This window comes from Glycine max, chromosome 10 (genome assembly GCF_000004515.6).
Source record: "Glycine max cultivar Williams 82 chromosome 10, Glycine_max_v4.0, whole genome shotgun sequence".
Lineage (NCBI taxonomy): Eukaryota > Viridiplantae > Streptophyta > Magnoliopsida > Fabales > Fabaceae > Glycine > Glycine max.
The window spans coordinates 13,147,509-13,156,278 of NC_038246.2; positions in this window are offsets into that span (position 1 = coordinate 13,147,509).

Sequence of the window (8,770 nt, forward strand, 5' to 3'; positions counted from 1 at the left end):
AAGGATAAAAGAAATTTCCATGAAACAACCGCGTAAGTTCAAGGATTACCTACAAGGATAGAGAAAAATTCTATAAAACTTTCACTGCCTTTAAGGATTACCTAACAACTATATATTATTAAACTATGCAAAAAATTCTCAAACAACTATGGATATATATATAAAAAAAAAAACAGTTGAAATCCTTAAATTTAAGTTATCTCAAACATATTATTAAGAGGCCTTTATTTGAATATGATATACTATTTCTACTGGTTTTTACACAAGTTAAATAATTTGTTTGAAAAGTCTTAAATCATGATCCAAACAAAAACATAAATTCTTTTAACTTTTTTCCCAAACCATAATTTTAAGACCCTAAACAGAAAATTAAACACATTATATATGGACATGCATGTCCCGGATAAAAAGAACGACTTGAGTTGACTTTAGATATTTAATAAGATAACACTGTTTGATTACACAACGTCGATCAGTATTAAATTAATTGGGTAATTTATTTATTTCTTTTGACATGATTAAATCATTATTCTTTTAAATAAACCGAGGCAAAACGAATTCAATGCAGCATGCTCGTTAGTGATACATTATTATCAGAACCTTTACCATCCCATGAGAAAACAAATGAATAAAAACACAAAAATCAACTAATAGTACGTGGTTGGATGAAACGTCAGCATACATGTCTAACAAAACACCAAAAAGAGTTGGGATTCACCACGGATGAATATTTCAACAGAATATTTATCTTGAGATAGATTCCCACATATTCCAATCGTGAATAGACTAGTGCCCTTGTTGCTTAACCTTCAATAGTGGAAACAAGTTTAAAACTCCCAATATCCAAGGGTCGCTTTACCCAGCTGGAAAGTCCATAAATAGAGGTACCCTAATTGTAATTGCTACTTTTTTTTTTCCTTTCAATTTTCACTATTGAATTGAACCGATCACATCATAACCACCATGTACAAGGACAAATGTCAAGCTGCCAAGTCATGTCTTTCTCCAATTCTTGCAATCTTGTCCCCCCACCCCTCCCCTCCGAGGCCAAAATAGCCCTTAATAGATACAAGACATAGATGGATCATGGATATGGGCAAGTGAACACTATAAGAGCCAGAGGAATCTCCATCACAAGATGGAAAGAGAGAGAGGGATGATGAGCAATGCATGAACAGAGAGCTACATCACAAAGTTCCATGACCCACATTTAGGATTAGGCCCTTGCTGATGACTAACATTAAAATCTGAGCTCAATGGGCTCTTACCCCCACCATGGAGCAGGCCCATTTGATGTTGTCAGGATATGTCTGGGTGTTGTCCCTCTTCCATCCTTATTACATCATAGTATACCTACCAAACCAAACCAGCTCTCCTTTGTTCTTTTCTTAACCTACCATGCACTATTTTAAGAAAATTCAATTACAATATACCCATGAGTCATCCAATTATATATTCTCATATTATTGAAAGTTATAAATTTTTGTAATAATTTTATTAAAAGTCAAATTCAAGATATTTTCTAATTAATTGGTAATGTAATTTTTTATTAACAATATTTTTTTGTTAAAAAAAATTTAAAAAACACTCATTTTAAGGTAAAAAAGACTTTCAAGTTTCAACCTCAACAATGATTTATAGTAAAATAATTTACATATTATTTACCAACAAGAAATATCTAAAAATTAAATCTAAGTCACAACTAGTGTGAACAGAAGATTTGATCAGATGTGTCAACTCGATTACATTAACTTATATTAATAGTAAATTAAAATTATACTCTTATTTAAATTGCATGAATCATTCAAAACACAAAATTCAAAATACAATTATCATTGAATATTAACCAACATAAGTTATTAAAGTTAAAAGCAAAAGTGCCTCTCTATAGGTACCAAAAAGATCGAACTTTTATAAGTACTTGAGTTTTGATGTGTAACACATATACTATTTAAAGCTAAGTATTGTGATTATTATTATATCTAAGTTCAAATAAAGATAAACGAAGAGTATGATCACTTCCAACCAAGTTTCTGAAACCCTAGTACATTTGTATGCTGGCCAGATTTTTGGCAGAGTTGAAGCATACGGAAGCTGATAGCGTAGGTACATATACGGTTCGGTTGTAGGGTCATAATCAGAGCACTAAAACAACAAGTTGTTACCGAGTAGAAGAGGGTAACCCTACTTCTTCTATCAACACAATCGATAGCAATAAATAAAAATTGTCATGTTTTTAACTTTGTCAAGCCTTAGGACCACATCTCACTGATTGTTCATCTGTAATATATAAGTAGCTATTGACTAGCTAGGGAGCTCCATTTCATACATTAAATTAAAATAAAATAAAGAAAAAACTAGTAAGCTCCATAAATATTAAATACTTCGTATTTGGAGCCACACAAAAAGTTCCATTCTATGAAGTGTAGCTAGCTTAGTCAGAGAGATATGAGGCTACTTGCATATATTGTTGCATGTGTCTGGTCATGCACTCGTAAACTTGTTACATATATTTTAGTGGACCTGTGCTACCTTCGTTTTCGAGCAAGAACAACACCCATTGTGATAGTGCTATTGTGTGCCCTTTCAGCATTAAACAGCTAGAATTTTTATTTTTGAAAAGGAATTATCGAATTAGTTGGCATTTTTTCTTCTTCTTTTTTCTGGATAAATGAGTAGTTGCATGCTTTGTATTATCCAACAATTATAAATTGTAGCCGAGTAATATTAGGGTGTTCAAATATCATTACCCTAAAAGAAATATGGGTAAAAAAATGGGTCTTCAAGCTTTGAAGAAGAAGGAAAAATTAAAGAGGGTTGTTGTTCTTCTCTTAGATGTTAGAAAAAATTTCTTCTATTAAATAATTAAATCTCTTTAGAATATTTTTACTCTTATATATATCTTAACGTGGCATTATACTGAATTATATATGTAATTCTGAGCAGTTTTATTATTGTCTTTTAAAATAGGATTATACAGCTCTTAATATAGAGTATATATATAAATATTATTTACTATTTTGGGTCCTTAAATTAAATAATTAATCAAGTTCCCTATTACTTCACAACATGGTGAATTATAGTTTCAAATAATTTTTTATTGCAGGGAGAAGTGACTACATTTATTAACCGATGATGTCTTAAGCATGATTGTCTTCGAAGATTGTTTAAAAAAGTGTTATTTATATATATAATATATAAAATAGTTATTTGATTCCACTCTTTTATTTAATTATATATAACTTTATTGTGTTTAAAAATATTTTGTACAGTTAAAAATAAATTTTATCATTAAAAGAAAAGTTTTTTTTAAAAAAAAAATATCATGGAACAAAGTATGACTAAATGGGTTTGGGTTTTTCCGTCCCCCACTCTATATAAAGGTGGGGCAAATTTGGATTTGGGTTTGAAATGGTTGGGTTAATTTAAATTTTTTATATCAACCCCATTTTTGTTGAATTTTATTGGTTTCAAGGGAACTTGCCACACCTTTTTTCTATCATTTAAATTTATTTATATATTTTTAAATAAATTATATTTTAATTCAAATAATATGTAAAAAAATAACAAAAAAATAGGCTTTCAATAATTATAAAAATGAAGGATTCGGGGCCAGAGAGTTACATCCTCGAATTCGACTCCAGTTTAATAAATCGAGAAAACCCCGAAACCAACCCTATCTCGTATGTAAACAGGTTTTCTCCATCAATATGAGCAGTTCAAATTGACTTCTCATGTCTAGCTATCACTAATTCGAGATAACTTGTGGAACGTACGTTTACTATTTTTTATTCAGAACTGACACTTAAAATTATAAGCTTAATTATAAATTTTATCATGCAACTGTTATTATTTTTCAATTTTATTATTTAATTTAAAAAAAATTATCATTCAACTTTCTTAATTTTACAAATATTATCACTAAGTTTTTTTTACAAATTTAACTATTCAACTTTAAACATTTTATAAATTTTATCATTTAAATTTTTATTTTTGTTTATTTTATCATAATGTTGGTAGCAAAAGGATGCACAAATTTATTTTTTAGTATAATTGATTAGAAAATTGACTTTCTATATCAACTGTGATTATAACTTATGTAAAAGTCATTTTTATATATTGATTATAATTAACCGATGTCAAAAGTTAAAATCATTTATTTTTTTTATCAACGATCGTAAAAATATACAAAAATTGAAAATTTAAGTGATAAAATTTATGAAAGTAAAACTTAAATGATAAAATTTACAAAATAATAAAAATTGAATGATAAAATTTACAATTAAAGAAAACTTTTTATTCATGATATTGATTGATTACATGAATATTTTAATTGGAAATATATACACTTTGAAGAGCACTCCAGTTGTCTCTTAATTGCATTCAAGGCTAGGATAATAGCTTTGAAAGACTAAGTGATATGAACCTTCATTGTATAAAGGCTGACTTAGGATCGTCTAGGATTAAACTTTGATGGAAAATGCGGAAATTGATTAAGGAAAGGATGGAAAATAAGGTGGTTAATTTCGTGGGTCTTAATAAGGTGGTTCTTGGCATAAAATGGAATAATGAGATGAGAAAATATAGGTTAAGTGGTGGCTGGATAGAAATATAGAAATGGCAATAACTCAAGCTACAAGGCTCCAAATGAGGTGATTCCAAAACGAGGTGAAAGGTCTCGTCTTGAAATTTAATTTAGGCTCAAGAATCACTTAATTTGAGTGCGTAAAACGGGAGTTATGGCCACGAGATAATTCTGGGCAGAAGTGAATTTTCTCGAATTGTGGTTTGAAAGAACAAGGTTGAAGATGAAAGGAAGGAAAGAATCACTCTTTCCGGCGAGGGCAACACACAAAGGTTGTGAAAGTCCTTTGATACAGCCAGGGTGTTCTTGAATCACTCAAGAATTTAGGAGAATCACTCTCACTAAGATAAAAGAGATAAACTCTAATTTTCTGAATAAAACTCAACTTGTGTTTATTGATAAAATGGTTCAGCTTATATAGAAGTTTTACAGCAGATTTTAGTAATGACCCACTAACCTAGAATTAAAATAACTTAATGTCATTAACCTAGGGAATTAAAAGAACTTAATGGCTGAGTGTAACTAAAATTGTGGCAACCAAAAGTCACCCCCAACAGCCAACAAGTCAGCCACCATTTGGTCTCCCAAAAGGCTGATGCCTAGGTTGCCAATTGGGCCCTTATTATAACTTGAACTAAACCTAACTAAAGCCCTTTTAGTTGATTAACCCAAAACATATTTTTGGTCAGCCAACTTTACAAGGATTGAGCCATTATTTAGACAAACTAAACACTCTAAAATTGAGACAAAGTGGTGCCCTTTAGTCCTCTTCCATTTGGGCCATGATACAACTCACAACCTTGGACTTTTCTCCTTGAAACTTGGGCTTGTATTCAAATAGTATGGACAACACTTGTTGAAGAGCTTCCTTGGCTTTCCTTGCTCTAGCCCTTGTCATATTATAGGTCCTCCAAGTCCTTCAAGTGGATCTTTGCCCTTGCTCTTGGTCATGTCCTCATCATTCTCTCCCTCTTGAGAAGGATTTATCCTCAAATCGGATTCTCCATCTGCATCAAAAAGAGATAAGTCAGAGACATTGAAGGTGGAACTAACATTATACTCACTGGGTAGCTCAACTTTGTAAGCATTGTCATTGATTCTTTCAAGCACTTGAAATGGTCCATCTCCCCTTGGTTGAAGCTTTGATTTCCTTTGTTCCGGAAACCTTTCTTTTCTCATGTGCACCCAAACCCAATCTCCGGGTTCGAAGACAACCTTCTTTCTCCCTTTGTTGGCTTGTTTAGCATAGCTTTTATTTTTCCTCTCAATTTGATCTTTGACCCTCTCATGAAGCTTCTTCACATAGTCCACCTTTGCTTGACCTTCTTTATGCTTAAAAACAGAAACATTAGGCATAGGCAAAAGATCAAGAGGAGTTAGTGGGTTAAAACCATAAACAACTTCAAAAGGAGAACAATTAGTGGTGCTATGAACAGATCTATTGTAAGCAAATTCAACATGGGATAAACAAGCTTCCCAAGTTTTTAAGTTCTTCCTCAAAACTGTCCTAAGCAAAGTTTCCAAAGTCCTATTAACAACTTCCGTTTGCCCATCGATTTGTGGGTGACAAGTGGTTGAAAATAACAATTTAGTGCCCAACTTGCTCCACAAAGTCCTCCAAAATGGCTTAGGAACTTAGAGTCCCTATCACTAACAATGCTCCTTGGCAAACCACGGAGTCTCACAATCTCCTTGAAAAACAAATCAGCCACATGGGAAGCATCATCAACTTTTTTACATGGAATAAAATGAGTCATTTTAGAAAACCTATCAACAACCACAAAAATGGAATCTCTACCATTGCTTGTTTTTGGCTGCCCCAAAACAAAATCCATGGATAAATCAATCCAAGGATACTCCGGAATTGGCAATGAAGTATACAATCCATGAGGCTTTACCTTAGACTTTGCCTTTTTACATACAATGCAATGTTCACAAAATTTCTGCACATCCTTTTTCATATGAGGCCAATAAAAATGTTCTTGTAATGTTTCTAGAGTCTTTTGGACCCCAAAATGCCCCATTAAACCTCCTTCATGTGCTTCACAAACAAGCAAATTTCTAGTAGAACATTTAGGCACACACAATTTGTTTTCTTTGAAAAGAAAGCCTTCATGTCTAAAGAAACCATTTTCTGAAAAAATTTCACAATTTTTAAAAATTTCTCCAAAAGTTTCATCATTTTCATACATGTTTTTCAAACATTCAAGGCCTATCAATTTTGTTTCAAGCATAGAAAGTAATGCATGACGCCGAGAAAGAGCATCGGCTACAATATTACCTTTTCCCTTTTTATGTTTGATAACATAAGGGATTTGCTCTAGGAATTCCACCCACTTCGCATGCCTTTTGTTAAGCTTGCCTTGCCCCTTGATATATTTGAGGGACTCATGGCCACTATGAATGACAAATTCCTTAGGATAAAGGTAGTGTTGCCATGTTTTCAAAGCCCGTACTAAGGCATACAACTCCTTATCATAAGTTGAATAGTTAAGGGTAGGACCACTTAACTTTTCACTAAAATAAGCAATTGGATGGCCTTCTTGCATCAACACAGCCCCAGTCCCAACATTTGAAGCATCACACTCAATTTCAAAAGATTTTTGAAAGTTTGGCAACGCAAGTATGGGGGCATTAGTTAGCTTTTGCTTAAGAACATTGAAAGCTTCTTCTTGTTTCTCTCCCCATTTGAAACCAACATTTTTCTTGAGCACTTCATTGAGAGGTGCTGCCAATGTGCTAAAATCCTTCACAAATCATCTATAAAAACTTGCTAAGCCATGAAAACTCCTCACCTCGGTCACGGACTTAGGTGTAGGCCATTCTTGAATAGCCCTAGCCTTCTCCTCATCAACTTGCACTCCTTTTGAACTCACAACAAAACAAATAAACACAACATGGTTAGTATAAAAGATGCATTTTTCAAGATTGGCATACAATTGTTCTTCTCTAAGCACAGTCAAGACAAATTTTAAATGATCAATATGCAAATCAAGTGAAGTACTATAGATAAGAATATCATCAAAGTACACCACAACGAACTTTCCTATGAACTCTCTCAAGATATGGTTCATTAATCTCATGAAAGTGCTAGGAGCGTTAGTTAGGTCAAAAGGCATAACCAACCATTCATACAAACCATATTTTGTTTTAAAATCAGTTTTCCATTCATCCCCTTCTCTAATCCTAATTTGATTGTATCCACTTTTTAAATCGATTTTAGAGAAGTAACATGCACCATGCAATTCATCAAGCAAATCATCAAGCCTAGGTATAGGATGCCTATATTTAATGGTGATGTTATTAAGGGCTCTACAATTGGAACACATGCGCCATGTCCCATCCTTTTTAGGGACCAAAATCACTGGGACAACACAAGGACTCATACTATCTCTTACCCAACCTTTGCTAATGAGTTCATCCACTTGTCTTTGAATCTCTTTGGTTTCTTGTGGATTACTTCTATAGGCTGGCCTATTGGGCAAAGAAGCTCCCGGAATCAGATCAATTTGATGCTCAATTCCCCTCAAAGGTGGTAGTCCACTTGGCACATTTGGCGGAAACATGTCTTGAAAATCCTGCAAAAGAGTTTTAACACTAGAAGGCACTTCAAAATCATCAAAAGTGTTAGTGGTCAAAATCTGATTTTTGCAAAACAAGATATATAGTGACTGTTTAGCACGAAACAACCTCTTGACCTCACTTTTTGTGACTAAATAACTCTCCCTCACTTCAAGTGTTTTGCTCACTTTTTCTTTTTCTCTTTTCTCTTGAAGAAGTTTTTCTCTCATTTTCTTTTGATCCTCACACAATTCTTGTGGACTCAATGGTTTGAGCACAATCTTTTTGTCTTGGTGCATGAAAGAGATCTTGTTGGTGTAACCGTCATGATTGGCTCTTTTATCAAATTGCCATGGTCTCCCCAAAAGTAAGTGACTGGCCTCCATAGGAACAACATCACAAAGTACCTTATCATTGTATTTCCCAATGGAAACGTCCACTTCAACTTGTTGTCTCACGTGCACCTCCTCATCCTTACTAAGCCATTGAAGTTTGTATGGCCTAGGATGTGGTTTAGTAGCTAAATTTAACTTTGCCACTAATCTAGCACTAGCCACATTGGTGCAACTACCTCCATCATGATCACCATGCCCACCTTGCCATTGATTAAACATCTAGTGTGAA